This window comes from Nanorana parkeri, unplaced genomic scaffold (genome assembly GCF_000935625.1).
Source record: "Nanorana parkeri isolate BGI_ZX_2015 unplaced genomic scaffold, ASM93562v1 scaffold73, whole genome shotgun sequence".
NCBI lineage: Eukaryota > Metazoa > Chordata > Amphibia > Anura > Dicroglossidae > Nanorana > Nanorana parkeri.
Genome location: NW_017306341.1, coordinates 1996643 through 2016487, shown reverse-complemented (window position 1 = coordinate 2016487; position 19845 = coordinate 1996643). Strand labels below are relative to the sequence as shown.

The window sequence follows — 19845 nt, the reverse complement described above, 5'->3', positions numbered from 1 at the left end:
CCAGTGATATTGATCCACCGACAAGTGCAGCCTCCCGTCTCCCATGCTGTCAGAAGCTGCATACATCGTGTGCTGGTTACTACTTAAACCGGCGCGCTGTGTGTAGCTTCTGAGAAGATACACTATTAGCGTAGCGGGAGCGATGCAAAATGCGCAGCCGGCTTCCCCGCTATGCTAATAGCGTATCTTCTCAGAAGCTGCAAACAGCGCGCCGGTTTAAGTAGTAACCAGCACACGCTGTATGCAGCTTCTGTCGCAACTGCAGGACGCAGATGCCATCCACAATTAAATCAGCTCTCGGCGCACATTGGTTGCGACATGCAATGAAAATTATTAGTGCCCCCCAGATCTGACTGTGGTATCTTATGTGCCCCCCCTAAATATTGTTCCTAGAGTCGCCACTGGATATGTGGGGGTGTACAAGTACAATGAGAGTATGCTGGGACTTTTTGTAATTCAACTACAAGTCCTAGCATACCCTCATTGTCTCTGTACATCCCCCCAAAAAAATATTACCCAGGGAACTACAAGTTTTAGCATGCCCTCATTGTCCCTGTAGCCCCCCTAGGAGATATGCGATTGGCGCTGTAAACAGACAGGCGCCATTAGGTTCCAGCAAGTGAGGGACCTAAGGGAAGCTGAACGTATTAAAAAAATAAATCATTAAAAAAGAAAAGTTAAGTGTCGGTATTGGTGCTTAGTATTGGGGCATACTCGTGACAATGCCCAGTATTGGCACCAATACCGACACTGGTATATGGAAGCTGACTATTTTACCTGTGAGCTCATAAATGCTGGGGTATGTTACCAACACTCATTTGAGCTGAGGAAGCTACTCGGATGAGTGTCTTCAATCTTAAAGAACGAATCTAGATGCACATACTATAACTTATTACCACTAGCTATACCTTGACCTGGATAAAAGAAACCTTTAGAGACACACCATTAAATTATTTTGGGGACTCTAGCATTGTGCTAGGTAATACACTACAGCAATCAATCTATTAGAGGCCACTGTCACTCTGCAGGTGGCTTTGGCAAACAAACTGTTAAAAGGAATAAATATATTATGAGGAATGTTCTCTTACCACAACGGAGAAAGAAACAATAGCCATGTTGAAGGATTCTTGCAGGGTAAACTGTTTAATGAATTGTTCTCAGGCAGTCTTCTTCCTTGTTGTTCTTGGTAACTACAATAGAGACACAAGGAGGATGTGAACAGGACTTATGTTGTGCAAAGAAAATATGAAATAAAAGAACAGCAAAACAAGCTGAGAGAGCCTGTGCAAATCTGAGGCCTGATATAATGTGTGGACATTTCCTAGAAATCCATGTAGTCTTAGGTTTCATTTTTATCCCATCATCTCAATTTATTAGAAAGCACAATTCAGCGAAAACAAAATACATTGTAACCTAAGAAGGGACCTGGTGCAGCAGCTGCTTGACACGGCACAGCTTGAGAACTGTGAGCACTGCGAGAGTCCACACTTGTCTACAATTAAAAATGGTTTCTTAATATAAGCAGTAAGATATTCATAGACAAATGTGCACATTTTTGCTCATTCTTCGCTCATTTTTTAGGCACTCTTATTAAAGTCTGTTGGCGCCATGTACTTTATTGAGTTACAGACATTTGGCTAAAAGGATCAGAACCTTCAGGTGTGAACAAGGACCATTGAAACTAATAGGATTCCTCCTGTTGAGTGTTGTAGCACTAAAGGTGGCCATACACCTTACAACCATTGTACAACTTTTTTTGTCCAGACATCTCACCCTCCTTCAGTTTTTGTTCAATTAGCCCATCATGCACAGACCAATGTAGTTCGCAATTAACACTCGTCAGCACCACTAACTGGCCAATTTTCATCGATCGAAAGAACAGATTTTTGTTTGAGCATGTGCAGTTGTCATCTTGAGATTTTTGTTGTACACCACGCCACTAACCTGTCAATTTTCGTCCAACTAGACAAACATTTTCTAGCCTGCTTGAAAGACAGAGATCTGCCAGTTGTACAGTAATTGTATCTTTGCGAGTTTGTTCGCACGTTCGGCCAGCTGCCACTCAAAACGCGTGTCTTCATGTCTTCATGTACGCGCGTACAAACGCGCATAAAAATGTGCACAACAGACATAGACGTGCAAATAACCACACACTGAATACGTGCATGCATACGTGCAAAAACTATGCAGCCTAGGTGTGTACCCGGCCTTAGCATTCGAGCTCCAAAAATGCCTAGGTGTGAACAGGGCCTAAAATACCTTATAACACTTAACCTTCCCTTACCTATTATGATTATGATTATTATTATTATTACATAGTATTTATATAGCGCCAACAGTTTGTGCAGCGCTTTACAATATAAGGAAGACATTACAGTTACAATACAATTCAAGACAAGCTGGTAAGGAGGGCCACCTATATATGTACATAACCTACTTTTAAACAATCCCGTCAGATGTATCTAAACCTTTTTGTAGTTTTGGATAGAGTAGGGATGGGTTAGAACTAGGGATGCACCGATACCCCTGCTAGTATCGGTATCAGAGCCGATGCCGAGTATTTGGGCGAGTACTCTTACTTGCCCAAATGCTCTAATGCGTAGCCCAATACTGTCGGTATCAGGAAATCATTACACACTGCCCGGCTTCCTGATTGGGAGTGAAGCCGGCCAATCAAGAAGCCGGGCACCATGTAATCACACGGCGCCCGGCTTTCTTATTGGCCGGGAAACTGGCTTCATGCTCCTTCGTCACCTCATGAGCAGCATGGAGCCAGCTTCCTGGCCAATCAGGAAGCTGGTCACCGCGTCATTACATGGCGCCCCGGCTTCCTGATTTGCAAGAAAGCTGGCTCCATGCCAAGCATGGGGACGACTTCCCTGTTAATCGGGAAGCCGCGTGGCGAGTCTTTATACGCCGCCCGGCTTCCCGGTTAATCAGGAAGCCAGGTGGCAAATAATTACACACTGCCTGGCTTCCTTAAAGTGAAATTAAACCCTCAGATTTTTTAACATAAACAAATACTGTAATGTGTGCCTTAATGTAATCCATGGTTGTTTCCCTTCTCTTTGCTGCTCTTCCTTTTAAATCCTCATGTCTTCTCGTGCTTGGGGAGAACTTTCCTTTGCAGCAGAGTGCCTCTTCCTGTAGTGCTGGCTCAGGTTGCAAACCTACATACAGACACCATGTATCCATTTCAGAGACAAGGCAGTCTGCTGCAAAACAGAAGTTCTGCCCAGCATGAGAACAGATACAGATTTAAAAGGAAGAGCAGCAAAGAGAAGAGAAACTACCAGTAAGGCGCACATTACAGTATTGTTTTATGTTAAAAAATCTGAGGTTTTCATGTCACTTTAATGTGACTTCCGGTATCGGTTTTCATTATCGTTGAGTACCAGAAAAAAAATATTCGTACTCGGTGCATCCCAAGTTAGAACCCCTGTTAGATTTTTATTGTTATTGGGGTCTCTGCTAGGGAGACTGTCCCTCTTTATTTGTCATGGTCACCATTGTCATCAGGACAGACAGTGATGGTTAATCCAATATATTACAGTTGCCACCTGGAACAAGAAATGAGGGGAAATCATTCAATGAGGATATTAGTTAGTGTAGCTACTGTGTTAGCATACTGTTTTACATAGGGGCAACAACCATTCTCATATTATACCACAATTATTAGGTAGCCTATTAGGTAGCCACAGGATGGTAGTGTGCTTGTTTAATGTATTGTGCTTTCCAAGTGGAACTACATGGTTATGAAGTAATTTCCTGTCTCTGTGTTCCTATTGTACCTAATAAAACATGAAGGGCTCAGCCACGTGTCCACTGACTGGTAAGCATCATATCTGGAGCAGCAGTAAAAGTTCAGGCCGTAGGATCCAGCAGTCTCATACATCCACCCCGTGGTATCAATGATAGCACAGGCCAATTGCCGATCCCTTATCTGTGCATCTTCAACTCATCCATACATCTGTGCTCAGATAAACATACTTATAACAAAAACGCTGATAATTTAATTTCAAGAATGCTGACGCACAGTCATATACAGTTTTGCATACTTCTCATAGATAGACAATAGCACAGATATTGCTTGGCTGCTGTTGTATTCTGCAGCACACAATAGATAATACAGCAAAGGATGTAAACTAGGTAAAGCCAATATTGGATTTGCTGAGTTCTCATTTCCTTATCAGTAACTAGCGTGTCTTTTTCTTTTGCACTGCATTGCATTAATATTGTCAATTATGTTATTAAAGTTTGCATGATGCTTTATGTGCTGGGATAATCCTGTTTCTTTTCCTGAAGCAAACACAGGTTTTATGAATGTCAAAATCCTCAAACAGCACAGAAGAGTCATTGTGTGAAAGATAAACTCTGGCTATACGTGATCTGGATGAGCACATCACTATTTAATGTTAAAATAGTAAATATAATTGTTAATAAAAAATACGAACTCCTTTAACATAGTAAATATTCAAAGGGAAGCTATAATGATTTTAGTTCACGTTTATGATATATATTTTACACATTTAGATTTTACACTGCTATATTATATCTGTTTTATCATTTATTGTATATGAAACCTTTATTCAACACACAAGGGAAAAGGAGTATCGCAAGGAATCAACAAAAAATAGACTAATCTCCTGGGTTTCAAAAAATATAATCAACACAAAAATATCCCTTAGGCAGAAAAATCCCAAAAGTGGAGCTGTCTAATGAACAAGTAACAATGAATATATAATATTAAATTTTTAATGATCATAGAAAAAGTACAAAAATTAAATCACATTGCACAACACGTTTAAAACCTTAAAATGACAAAGGCTTCCCTTCAACAGCCCAAGTAAATGGATGTCAGTAATGATGGTAATATAATTTCCCACAATGGGTGACGGGCAGTATGAAAATACTCAACCGGTGAGTCCAGGGCTCTGAGGGAAGCCGGTAACACGTTGTCCCTGACGCGTTTTCCCCCAGCAAGTGGGGCTTCTTCAGAGGGGGGTGTCACACACGGTTGAGTATTTTCATACGTCTAGTTGGCGGGACATCACAGCACCGAGCGGATCGAGCCGGGCTTGCTTGCACACTCCAGCAGCAGTTAGACCCCTTATCCTGGATGCTTCCTGGATACACCGTTATGGAGTTTTATCTTTTTCTGCCTCACTGTTACAGGAGATATTTCCGGTTACTCTACACGCAGGGAACAACCGGATCCATTACAGGTGATTGTCCAGATGAACTGTGTGAAAAGCAATGTGCTCTCCACTGCCGAAAGGAAATGACTCTTGGGATTACAAATCATCATATGGATATATTGTATATGTTTACTGGAACATCAATTTTATACCCAATACGAAACTCAGTGTGGATCGCTACATTGCAACTACAAACGAAGTGCGTAGTCTTGGCGTTTTTGATACAATTGTATCTGATCTACTCTCCACAGTTTAATCTATCTAGCAGTGACTGCCCGCCACCCATTGTGGGAAATTATATTACCATCATTACTGACATCCATTTACTTGGGCTGTTGAAGGGAAGCCTTTGTCATTTTAAGGTTTTAAACGTGTTGTGCGATGTGATTTAATTTTTTTACTTTTTCTATGATCATTAAAAATGTAATATTATATATTCACTGTTACTTGTTCATTAGACAGCTCCACTTTTGGGATTTCTCTGCCTAAGGGATATTTTTGTGTTGAATATAAAACCTTTACTTTACAAATGAACATTAAATCGGGGGTGCAGCCATCATACTGGGTTTGCAGAGCATTTTGGGTTTTCTAGAGAGAGGACAGTAGTAGCTTTTTATCTTTGTGAAAGTCTGTCAGAACTAGGGATGCACCCATACCGTTTTTTTGGTATTGAGTACGAGTACCGACATTTAAATTTGGTAATCACCCCTACAGACTACCGATACCGGTACATCCAGTTGCATAGAGCCGGTTTTACGGGCCATCGGGAAGTAGGGTAGGGTGTCATTATGCGCTGCCCAGCTTCTTGATTGCCCGGGAAGCCGGCACCATGCTGTTTGGCATGCTTTCTCGATGCTCATTAAGTAGAAAGCCAGCATCCCAGCCAATCAGCATAGAGCTGGCTTCCCAGACAATCAGGAAGCTGGGAGGCGGGTCATTACCTGCTGCCCGACTCCCTGATTGGCCAGGAAGCTGGCTCAATGCTGCTTGGCCGGCTCGATGCTGATCGGCCAGGAAGCTTGCTTTCCAGCCAAGAAAATCAATATTTGTCTGATATTAGTGACCAAAATATTATTCCAGTTCAGATGACAGTATAGTCACTTCACAGCGTGTGTAGTGGATCACCGTTGACTAACTTTGAGGACATTACTTGGCCACTTATATTGGGCATATGTTGACATTTTATACAGTATGTAATACGTTTTTGTGCAATATCTTGGGTGCTGTAGCTAGGTTTATAATATTTGATTTTAAAGGGTATGTCAAGCAAAATGATTTTTCTAGTTTTGGCTAAAGTGGGGAAGCATTCAAATTCCAGTTGGGTTTTTGCAGATATTCGGGTATCAATTACCAAATTTTATCCTCACTTCTTGTCCAACTGATAACAGTTTCACAGACCGTGGATTTAAGCAGCTTTCAAATACTTCATAGATTTGTGTATTAGATTATTGCAATTTACAATATATAGTTTTTAGCCATGAGAATCAAGACATTTTTCCTGAACTTCTCATCAGTTGTGCTTTAAAATGTATACCTGCTGCAAATCTTCCAGAGGTTCCATTTTGAGACCATTTCCAATACACATTGGTCATCCGAAATATGTTTCTAGTGTGGAGATTACCCATTTTAATGACCTAGATCACATTCTAGACTCTGATCTGCTCCCCATCTTCCTCCAAAAGGTTTTGGGCACATATGTATAAAATGAACAAAATACAAGGAGAAAAGTGCTTTATATTTTTATGGGCACAAATTGCTCTTTTGACGTTCACAACAATTTTAAAACTGAAGTATTAAAAATTAGAGAAGACACTGAATCCATATGACAACTAGGAAACTAGCATTTTTCATCAGGAGAGCTTAGCAATGGCAACCTCCACATTTACACAATACATGATCTCTATAAGTACATGACTCTTATATTCCCACAAAGATCAATGCAACAAGTTCACTGTAACTTAGTCCTTCCAACCTTCCTTGCTCTATGCAGTCAATGGAAGCGAAGGAAAGCCTTCCATCAGCTATGAGTCCCCAGAGTCATAGCTTCCCGTCATGGTCATCCACTGTGACAAAGCTGACTGGCCTAGAGCTGTCACATGCAGTATGTTTCTCCATATTTGGAAGTGCCCTATTTCTCTTTGCTCCCAACAATGAATGGAGCAGGAAGGGAGCAAAGGATAGGTAAATATATGCTGGGGAAGGATGAGGGATTAAACCAACGCATTGCTTTAGACTTGAGATGACCTGGCTGGTTTTAAGTGGCAATCCTTTGATTATAGGGATGATAGATTCCTACCGGCTGAGCATTCTGCTGGGCATAGCATAGACAGGATAGAAAACCTATGCTGATTGTTATTGTTCCCTCATGAGATAGGTGGCACTGGCATTGCTTAATTATGTAACCCTTCTCCGTCTTTTGAACCTCCTTATTGACAATGTCTTTTGGTTGACGCCTTTCCCTGGAGGGCCAGAAGAAGAGCAAAGGCAGCTTTTCCCTTTATTTAAATGGCTGGGGTCCAGTTATTTCAGTTGTCCGCTGAATTTTCTACCACAAAAATGATAAATGGGCAGAGATACAGCTTCTTGGCACTTAGGAAAACTGCCTTAATATTCCTGAGTATACCTCTTAATGATTACCCATTAGTTCAATGTCACACTGCTCAAAGTAAAGTTGCTTACTATGTTGAACCAGAAAGACTGATAAAACTCTGTAAAATTTATAAACTAACCTCAAGATGCAATCAATACAGGAATAAAAACCAAAGTGTATTCAATCTACATTGTCAGCACTGTTAACAGAACATTACTATAGCATAATGTGGGTGAAGGTATTATTTGCACTCTGGGTAATGCTGTATATTGTGCATAATATTTTTGCAATACTATTTAAGCCATACTATTTTTTGTAGTATTATATAAATGCATGCATACATGCAAAAAATAAAAGCATGCAGCACATGTTGTGACCACAGCTATGTCAAAGGCTGAGCAGCACATTTGGCAATGTACATTATCTTTCTATCCTTTAGGACCTGAGTACTTGTGCATATTCAGGATCATTAGTTTATAGCAGATAGGCTTTAATATTAATTTATAATCAAATTATATATAGATCCATGTGGGACAGTTTGGAGGAAGCACTTGCTGCCCTTTTGTGAGGTAGGGGTGATTTTTTTTTACTCATCTCCACTCATTAATTGCAAAGTTCACTGCACATCAACACAGATTGAGATTTGAGACTTTTCACAACTATATGAATCAAGAATGTGCTACTCCTTTTTTTTCCTCATCTCTACAAATGGTGATAATTATAATTAGAAAAAGCTCACTGATCTTCACTATGATAAAAACGATCCATAGTTCAGAACCATTTTCATTCCTTTGAGCACACATTTACCATTTATGAACTACAGATCATTCAGTTATAATTATACACTGCAATAATAATGATCTTTATGCTATAATTTACTGTATTTTGGCATAATGGCAGAATCATCTGAGCATTTTATTGGGAAATCGTCAGATACTAATATGCCAATTTGACAGTATTTGAACCTGAGAGAAAGACACAGAAGCTAAAAAGGTAGACAGAAAGATGATGGCCCTCAAGGGACTTCTATCATTTTTACAGATGGTTGCAAGCACAAAGAAAAGTTTGGCTTCTTTTTCATGATGATCAGCAAACCAGAAATGCAGCTATTGTAAAAAGTCCTATGTAGTCAATTGCTCACTGCTCTACTTCGGCAGTCACACGAAGTATTCTATATTTCCTAGATTTTATTTACCTACAGATAATATTGTCCTGAAGGGAGATAGATGTCTATAATTTGAAGCTACCATTGGCTTCCAAGATGAACTTCAGGAACATATTGACAGTCAGGTAGCAGTAAAGGACTAGTCACTAGTGTTGCCTGTGCCTCCTTGCAGCTGATTTCTCCCTATGGCTGATTTGCCATTCTTTGTTTTGCACTTTGATCTTTTGTGAAGGTGGTCATCTTGGTAGAGGCAGGGCTTTTGCTTCTGCTGCTGTTAGAGCCTCTAGCAATCACAATACAATTCAAGACAAGATGGTAAGAAGGGCCCTGTCCCTGAGGGCTTACAATCTAAAAGGGAGGGGCAAGTGATACATGAGGAGGTAGCTGTGTGGGGATGAATTGTTTCTGAACGTGATGGTTGAGTGGTTAGGTTGAGGTGGGATAAGCTTCCATGAAGAGATGAGTCTAAGGCCTGGTTCACACCTGGGCGTTTTACAGCGCGTTCCTACGCTCTGTAAAACGCTCAACATGTGAAAACCAATGATTGCCTATGGGCATGGTTCCCACCTGGGCGTTTTACAGCGCGAGCCTTAAGGGTTCACACCTAGGCGTATCGAATATGCGCGTTTGTCGTGTGTTTCGTGCCGCGCGTTTCCGAGGGCTACCTGGCTGTATCCCAATGGATATGCGAGGCAAATACGCCCCAAAGAAGCTCCTGTCCTTCTTTGGGCGTAGGGCGTTTTGCAACGCGTTCCTACGCGCTGTAAAACGCCCAGGTGGGAACCATTCCCATAGGCAATCACTGGTTTTCACATGTTGAGCATTTTACAGAGCGTAGGAACGCGCTGTAAAACGCCCAGGTGTGAACCAGGCCTTAGAGATCACCTAAAGGCAGTCATAGTGTGAGACAGATGGACAGTTTGGGGTAAAGAGTTCCAGAGGATAGGAGAGACTCTAATGAAGTCCTGGAGGCGAGGATGGGAGGAGTTGATGAGGGAGCTGGAAAGCAGGAGGTCTTTTGAAGAGCGGAAGGGACAGTTAGGGTGATACTTTGAGACCAGGTTTAAGATATAGTCAGGGGCAGAGTTGTGGATAGCTTTGTAAGTCATTGTTAATATTTTACATTTTATCCTTTGGGCTATTGGAAGCCAGTGCAGGGATCGGCAGAGGGGGTTTGCAGACATTGAGTGGTTGGTTAGGTGAATGAGTCTAGCTACAGCATTCATGATAGACTGAAGGGGGGTCGCCTGTGTAAAGGTAAGCCAATGAAGAGGCAGTTGCAATAGTCAAGACGAGAGATAACAAGTGAGTGGATGAGTAGTTTTGAGGTTTCATTGGTGAGGAAGGGGCATATTTTGGAGATGTTGCAAAGGTGAAGGTGGCAGGATGTAGATAGTAATTGGAGATGGGGAATAAAGGTGAGGTCCGAGTCAAGGACGACACCTTGCACCTTGGCATGGGAGGAGGGGTGGATAGTTGTGTTATCAATCTCAAGGGAAAAGTTTGGGGAAGGTGCACGGGCAGGAAGAAATATCATGAGCTCAGTTTTTGAAAGGTTCAGTTTTAAGAAGTGTTGTTACATCCAGACTGATATGTCAGTAAGTAGATTAGTGACACGCATGGACACTGAGGGGGTGAGTTGTGGAGTAGAAAGATAGATTTGAGTGTCATCAGCATAGAGATGGTATTGGAAGCCATGTGAAGTTATTAACTGACCAAGGGAGGAGGTGTAGATGGAGAAGAGGATAGGTCCAAGGACAGAGCCTTGGGGGGCCCCTACAGAAATAGGAGGAAGAGGGGAGGCGTTAGATTTGTAGGTGACACTAAAGGAGCGCATAGATATGTAGGAGGAGAACCATGAGAGAGCAGAGACTTGTAGGCCAAGCGAGTGGAGTTTTCTGAGGAGGAGCAGGTGGTCAACAGTGTCAAAAGCAGCAGAAATAATAGCAAGAGTAAGGTGTAGTGGCCGTTGTTTTTAGTGGTTAGTAAGTCATTAGTGAGTTTTAGGAGGGCGGCTTCAGTGGAGTGTAGAGGGCGAAAGCCAGACTGCAGGGGGTCGGGAAGGTTGTAATCAGCCTTATCTCATGCCTTTTTTTGCGATGAGACTAGCAGTTAGACATGTGCAATTCTTTTTTTTACGAATCAAAATTCCTGCAAATGTTTTTCGAATTTGGTTCAAAAACAAAACTGAATCAGACATGTGACATTTCTGGCCAATCAGATGTGTTTTTCAGTTTAATGCATCCGAATGGGTCTGGCAACATGGAAGCTATATATAAACATATAATACTAAAGCTGAGGCTCCTAGACCCGAATGGCATTCGGGATCCAAATTTCGGAATTGCATTTGGGACCTCCCAAATGCCATTCGGGTCTGGAAGCCTCAGCTTAAGTGTGGCTCCCAGACCTGTATTGCTTTCTGGAGCTCTCAAATGATATTCGGAATTTCGGACTCCCGAATGCTATTCTGGTCTATGAGCTTCAGCTTTAGTATTAACATCTGTATATGGTTTTCTGTGGTGTTGGCAACAAATATTCGTAAAGTCATCTGAAACTAATGAAAATTCAGATTTCGTCCAAATCCGAAACCCAAACTGAATTGAATTTCGGATCTGAATCCCGAAATAATGAAATATCCTAACCAAACCGAACTGAATTTTTACACAGCTTACATGTCTACTAGCAGTCAGAGGCAGCAGTGATTAATCTTACACTATAGATATACAGCTATGAGCTTGTATGCGCAGGAGTGCCTAGCCACCCTCACATACCAGGAAGTGCACTGCTATTTTTCAGTAGCAATTCCAGACAAAATTTACATTTTCAGAGTATCACGTAAAGTGACATTAAACCCTCAGATTTTTTAACATAAAACAATACTGTAATGCGTGCCTTACTGTAATCCATGGTTGTTTCCCTTCTCTTTGCTGCTCTTCCTTTTAAATCTGTATCTGTTCTCATGCTGGGCAGAACTTCTGTTTTGCAGCAGACTGCCTTGTCTCAGGAATGGATACACGGTGTCTGTGTATAGGTTTGTATAGGCTTGTAACCTGAGCCAGCACTACAGGAAGAGGCCCTGAGCTGAAAAGGGAAGTTCTCCCCAAGCATGAGAAGACATGAGGATTTAAAAGGAAGAGCAGCGAAGAGAAGGGAAACAACCATGGATTACAGTAAGGCACACACTACAGTATTCTTTTATGTTATCTGAGGGTTTAATGTCACTTTAATTAATCTGAGGTCCAGATTTGTGATTTCTAAAAGTATGTGATTGTGTTTTTGCTATATTTTTGTTAACTTGGATTGGAGCTGCTGGTCTAGTATTGTTTTTGGAAAAGAATGCACAAGTCCTATAGTAGCCTTGGTAGCAAATGGGATACAAGACCTGGCTTGTGAATAATTTGTTAAAGTAGACCTTTTGTCTAAAATTTACATTTGCATATATTAAAAAAGGGATTTGTGTGTATATGTCTATTCACTAAAGGGGGAAGAGTTTGGAGAAAGCAGGAGAAGTGAACAATCTAGGACAAAATAGCCGATTTTGAAGAATTCTCCAATTCAGCTCACTTTCCACTTCAGCTATGTTGTCCTAGATTGTTCCCTTCTAATGCCTTATCCAAACTCTTCACCCTTTTGTGAATACACCCCTTAGTCTCTTTCATTCAATTAAATTATATGAAAGTTCCAGGCCAAGAGACTCTGTAGTCACTTCAGCATATTTTACATTTCTAAAACTCTTCTGAACTTGTACAGACAGTTCAGACGGAATAGTTTTCCTATTCACAAGCTGAATTGTGACAATGTCACACTGTGGAATTTCATCATGGAAATGCTAAGCTCCTGTATGAGAAAGAATATGTGCTCAATGTACAATAGTCACTGTGCACTATATCCTTTGGATTTAAGCAGTGGCAACTTATAAAAGATAAATGTCACCTCCTATATGGGTGACAAGATTTTTCACCGATGGCCTCTATTCCCCTGTATGTTAGAATAAATGCTGCCATTACTGCAGTGAGAAGTGGTGTAGCACAGGAACAAGCAAAGGGAGATGTGAGGAGACTGAGAGAAGGCACATTCGCATTAGCTGTATCTTGTGACCAAGCAAGTGGTGACCATGAAGATGACACATAATTGCAAGGGAGGGAGGAGAATAATCTGTTAGAGTTTACCATCAGGCAGGCATGCCAAGCTGCATTCTTGGACACTGGTGGGCATATAATTGAAGTTAAACAGATGGATGGGTTGCCATTCTTTTTGACCCTTACTATACTCAACACAGGAGGAAACCACTTTCTGCTTTTTGCTGTCACTTGTTCTCCACCTTTGCTGCAGCTTGCTAAAAGTGTTGTAAAGCTTTTTCAGCTACCCAGTAATTGACAGTCACTGAATAAACGTCTGAGATGGTGCCTGAAAAAGATAATTAGACTACAATTGAGCTACTCTCTTTCATAGAGTATTCTTGAACTGCCTCCTTAAATAGAGCAAGCACGAACTGCCTTCTTAGATAGAGTATACCTAACCTGCCTTCTTGGATGCAGTATACCTAATATTCCTTCTTGGATGGAGTATACCTAGCCTGCCTTCTTAGATACAGTTTACCTAACCTGCCTTCTTGGATAGAGTATACTGATCTTGCCTTCTTGAAAAGAGTATACCTAACCTGCCTTCCTGGATAGAGTATACCGATCCTGCCTTCTTGGATAGAGTATACCTAACTTGCCTTCTTGGATAGAGTATACCTAACTTGCCTTCTTGGATAGAGTATACCGATTATGCCTTCTTGAATAGAGTATACTTAACTTATATTCTTGGATAGAGTGTACCTAACCTACCTTCTTGGATATAGTATACCTAACCCACCTTCTTGGATAGAGTATACCAATCCTGCCTTCTTGGATAGAGGGTATCTAAACTGCGTTCTTGGATAGAGTATACCTAACCTACCTTCTTGGATATAGTATACCTAACTTACCTTCTTGGATAGAGTACACCATCCTGCCTTCTTGGATAGAGTGTATCTAAACTGCGTTCTTGGATAGAGTATACCTATACCTGCTGTATCTCTAGACAGGTCTATGTCTGGTGTGCAGCAGCTCTGTTATTTAGTAGAGGGTATTTATCCATAAGCGCAGATTTGCAATTATATCTTACCCAGAGTTGTTCTTTAAATACAACATAATACATAGGAGTAGACAACAAGCGAGAGAAGGAATACTGTGGGAGATTTATGGAGAAAAAGGGCGGGGACTCTAGTGGTAAAATAATTACATACATACTCATACATATGCACAACACTTTTTCATTGTTATCATTGTTATGGTTCTAGTTTTTTCATCATTGGCTTCTATGATAGCACTTTCCTATTCTATAATATTCCTATATTATTTCTCCACAAATAAAAAAAACCTCACAAAATGCACATTCTCTCATAGTGTCATCTTCTTGTATGTCCAATATTCCAAACGCCATAAGAAAAAGTGCATATTACCAAAGTCCCCCGGGACCAAAACAAAAACAAAAAAATGAGCAATTCTCTTAGAAAAACACTCAGATTCCCCCGTAATATTTACATTTCTACATACGTGTTTAGGTCAAAAGAGGGTAAATGTGCTTGGAAAGTTTTGTGGTGTTTCAATAGGTATTAGAATGAACCCTTTAAATCCAATTGGTGCATTGCTATTGATATTCCCACTGTAAACAGTATCATGAAAGATTTTAGGAGGGTCACTTGATTCTTTTCAGTAGTGGTGTTGCCCTATTTCTAAATGTAACATTATTTGTATACAAGTTTTACATTAGAAGAAGCACCATAAAGTTTAACTGTACTCAATCAATCATTGCAATCTGTTTCTCTTTCACGCCATGCTGCTCTTGGGCTCTGATGTAACAGCAGCTGTTTTCTAACAAACAGTAAACTGTTGGAAAAATAAACCTTACTATTGTTCTTGTTTACTGGTAGCACTGGAAAGGTGTGTAAAGCCTACGCAGCTAATTTGAAACTAAAAGTCCAACCTGTGGCTGGCAGGGCACTTGGTCATTTGTAGTTCTACATCAGCTGGGGAACTACAGCTCCCCCAGGTCAGGTGTAGTTAAGAATCTGTACCAGGTACACATACAGCAATTGCATATCATATCTCAGGAATAAGCCATACCTGATATGAGAAATCCGAGCAGTCAGTGGTAGATTGCTGCTAGCACATTTGGCTTACTCGGCTTCTCACCTGTACAGGTTTTTACTCTGAACAGAACACACCCTCTTCACCTTACGTCCACCCCCAAAAGCACACCTACAAGTTCTCTTGTTAGTTTGTAAACACTAGTGCCTCTATGCACCTTATCTGAAGCGCTGACACGGTAGACTTTATTCCCAGGTGTGTAATTAGGTTGTTGCCTTAAAGCAGTCAAAACAAGCAGCTTGTCACCTGATATGTACTGTTAGTTATGGCATTTATTTAAGTGCCCTACTTGCTTAGCATTTTGTTTTTCCATGACTGAGCATACCTGGATGTACCTGCTTTCAAGAATGAAAGGTTATTTCTAAATGCCAGCTGCATTCTTTCACTTTGACTTAACTGACAACCGGATGCCCATATTGTGCAGGTGATACTTGCTCTTTTTATGGAGAATAATTGCTGATCCTTGCAGAGTGATTACGAGCTCTTCTAATAAACACATACACAAATTTCAGTTGATGGTTCAATTGGATGTGAGGACATGTTATTGACATTGGGAATAAGCAAATTTGCCCAGGTTCGGTTTGCAAACTGTTTTGCGAACTTTGTTCAAAGTTTGCAAACTTTGCAGCGAGTTCCATTGAAGTCTACACAGGGCGAATCTTGGTATGTGTAGGGCTTATAAGCAAGCTATTGTTAAAGTGACACTAAATTTAGGAGTTAAATCTTGAAAATGCATTCAAGTACCATAAAGGAGAACTATGGGGAAAAACACTGACCCCATAGTTCTCCTTTAACCATTATCAAAAATGTATCTTATTTGTGGATCACTCAGCTGTAGATCCTCAAATCATCTCTGAATTCATGCTGACACTGTCCTTCCTTCTCGTGATGGACTACAATCTCAATACAAATTAGTAAACTAAATGTGACATTGTAATCCATGGAGGAGCGAGCTTGGATCGGTGGCTACTTTACAACATTCTGGCCAACACTGTACCCCCAATATTGTACTGTATTGAAAGATTATTTTGAATTTAGGAATGTTAAACTACAGTTTCTACTGATTTGACCAATCTCCCAGCAATGCCAAATCATGTTCCTTGTTACAAATCCCTCCAGGAATATCAACCCGGAGAACATATCTTGCTTTTAATGAGCTGTTCATGGCCAGCTTGAGTCCCTGATCTGGATTTCTGGAAACAGTTCACTACCATATATATCATAGAGGAAGGGGAATTCCACAAGTCTTAACTTTTGAAAGTCACTGTGATAAAAGCACAATCTCATACTTTAACATATTTTATAATATAACTTGCATTCCAGAAAGGGAAGGGTTACTCATTTCTTGACATTTTGCCAAGCGGATGCCTTAGACAAATAGAACATTGCACAAAATGTTTCTGTTAAAACCAAAAGTTAGAAGCCACTGGTTCCGTTAATGTAAATATAAATATTTTAGATAGTGATGTGCCCAGTTAATTAAGTCTGCTTGAATGCTGTTTTGTCTAAAGTATGGACAGAGTACTGGATTGTAAATGGAACTCAATTATCCAAAACTCTGTAATAAAGAGGTTTATCCTTTGAAGAGCTCCTCCAATTATCTGCTCAATAATTACATTACAGCTATATGCCGAGCCTTGCCCAGTGATGAGAAGACAGAATTATACTACAACATTTTCATAATTACGTATTAAGAACATTAATTTAGTGAAAATGTATTTCATAATTTAACCACGAGAAACATTTCACAGTGTGCAGTAAGAAAGCTACAGAGTTGTTCTTTCAAACTATGAAAAATCTTTTAATGGAGACATCATGTGGCATGCTGGAAAATTTCTACAGCTTGCCTTGCATTAAAAAGGAAAAGCCAAGGAAAGTGATCCATGCACTTACAAGGGACCTACTCTAGCGGAAAAAAAATAGAGTGATCCTGTTGCTGTCAACAATTCACCAGCAATGTCGTGTAAGAGGCTACTCACCTGCTCCTAGAGTGTCACTCCCTCACAGGCTGAAACAGTGGACAATCTCACTTACCAGTAAGTGAGCATCAAGGAAGCTGTAACGGAATTAGGGAGTGGCACTGAAGGAGCAGGTGAGTGTTCCCACACTACTCTCTTAGCGGTCCTGTTAGGCAGCAACTCAGAAAAGAAAACAGTCCTCAGTAGAGTACTGATTGTTGTGAAGAGATGTCACCACCACACCAATATGACAAACACGTCAAAGTTCAGTGAATCTTTATTTTTATTTTTCAGAAGTCACTTAAAGTAGTGTCAAGCGTTTTCGGGGCCGTGCAGGGTCCCCTTCATCAGGCTTAAAGTGAACCTTTAAGCCTGATGAAGGGGACCCTGCGCGGCCCCAAAACACAAATGAAGATTCACTGAACTTTGACGTGTTTGTCATATTGGTGTGCTGGTGACATCTCTTCACAACAATCTTTGCCTGACGCGGCGCCGTCTGCGGTCACTGCGAGCACCCATTTACTTAATGGGAAGTCCGTTAAGGTGTGCTACAGGTGTTTGGACTCAGTAGAGTACCCACACACCTCTTGGGATTTTATTTTCTGAACGCACAACTAGGAAGTTGTCAACATGTAAAAATATTGATGGGGGAAAGTGTGTATTGCTGTATAACACCGGGCTGAATTAGGATGGATCGGGGATGTTGCTTGGATCCTACAAGACCTGGGCCACTCCTGGACATTTTATAATGAAATGTTATAAGGCTTATAGCATACCATGGCAAACAATGGGTGAAGCTTTTTCTTGTTTCCCTTATTCTCGTCTCTACCCTTTCCTCATTTTTTTTTCTGAATTATCTTCCTTTGATCTATTTTCCCATTCCTGTTACGCATTCCTGCCACTTGTTCTCTGGCAATTTGCTTATAAGGGGCCCGAGGTAAAGAACACAGACTGCTTCCATAAAAAATACTGCAATCTTTGATTAATGGAGGACTTTTTACCATGCCTATCATGTCTAAATTTCACTCCCTTATTTAAACCTTAGTCATTATTAGACCCTGAAACTGATATGGTCTAACACTTGCTGCCCCTGTATGGCAATGGCGAAGAAGTAAATAGAAGAGTGAAGCATTACTAACCATTAACATTGCGTACAGTGTGCTAGTTAGCCAAGCATACATATGTAGGAGTCTCCAGGCTTATAGACATGCCTAACGGTGTTTGGATTTTGTTTGCATGATCAACCACCTTTGCAGGTCTATGTTCTCTTTTACTGGTACTGTCTGTGTCCTATGTGCTTCTTATGATCTCCAGGCCTTGGATCTGGATAAGAATAAGTGTCTCTATATCTATCTGTGCTGGATGGTATTAAAACAATGGTCTATATGGATGACTAAGCCCTGAGTTATATTTGGTATTAAGATCTATCTATCTATCTATCTATCTATCTATCTATCTATCTATCTATCTATCTATCTATCTATTGCATAGATAGATAGATAGATAGATAGATAGATAGATGGATTTGCCTAGTGTCTACCCTCATTCAAAATGTATTTATGATAGTTTACAACATAATCAACTCCATTATATCATGCTGGGAGAAGTTCCTAAACAAGATGAGCTAAAAGGATATTGTTATGATCTGTATCTTCCTCCTGGCTCTTGGCAACATATAGCAGCCCTTGTGGTTCCTGCATCTCTAAAACAGAATGTCAGTGCCAAAATGTAGTATTTCATTAATAATGAACTGGATCCAAGCAAAATATTTTCCTTCTCTTACTAGAGAGGTCAAATGTTTACATACTGTCACGTGTATATGTCTTTCCTAAACAAAACACAATGGTGTGGATTTACTAAAAGAGTTAAGGCTGTTCAGCTTAGTAAATAAGGTAAAGCTTTGCTTACTTTAATCATTAAATCCAGTTTTTTAAAGACTGTCCTTGCATGTGATTGGGTATTCTTTGCAAAGTGAATTTTTGCTGCAGCTCGGTCACCAAGCGAACCAAGTGAACATTCATTTGCACAGTGAATATTATAGTAGAAAAAGGACATGATATGCAGGATACAATTTTCAATTTGTTTTTATTAGTTGGCAAATGCTAGAATACAGAAATATTCTCCAGAAGGGTTGCACTAAAAACTTTGCTGCACTTTAAACTAGACTGAATTATTTGTATGCACTTTTGGGTGAAATAAATCATTATACTGAGATCTGAACAAGACCGATCCATTTTTGGTGCTCTTACAATAAATTGATCCATTTTGCAGCCCTTTACCTGGACTGAATAATGTTATTGCAATTCAAAGTGAACTATAAAATTATGCCTTTCATACCCTATATGTAAGCAGCCTAGTAAATATATTTGTAATTTGTAACACTGCAATTTCATAAACATTTGTCAGCTCTGTTATTTCTAGCTATTACACTGTGGTTACTATGAAGCCATCATTTTAAGTATATCTAAAGGCAAAAGGCTTTTAATAGATTTAGCTAGAATGGTGATGGGTTAAAACTACTGACAGGTTTTCTTTGCTGTCTTTGCCCTGATTAAGGGGATTCATCCTCTCTGATTGTACTGATCATCTATGGCACCAGAAATAAAAGTGAGGGTAGACCCAACATTTTGACTTGCCACCGGTACTGGAATAGATGGGACATCTTTCAAATGGGACTCTCGTTCCCATAACAACTGTCTAAGAGGGGATTTCCCTCACCTTGGAAACATTTTTTTCACTTACTATTCAGTCTACAGGA

The 19845-nt window shown here is 40.3% G+C and overlaps 1 protein-coding gene across 1 annotated transcript in view; it reads right to left on the bottom strand.

Moving 5' to 3' along the window:
- The window catches only part of RHOBTB1 (Rho related BTB domain containing 1), a 71713-nt gene extending 70534 nt beyond the window's left edge, over positions 1-1179 (bottom strand). Inside the window, exon 1 of the mRNA XM_018576677.1 lies at positions 1089-1179. The gene's annotated coding sequence lies outside the window, so the exon portion shown is untranslated. The remainder of the gene's footprint in view (positions 1-1088) is intronic.
- Between the last annotated feature and the right edge of the window lie 18666 nt (positions 1180-19845).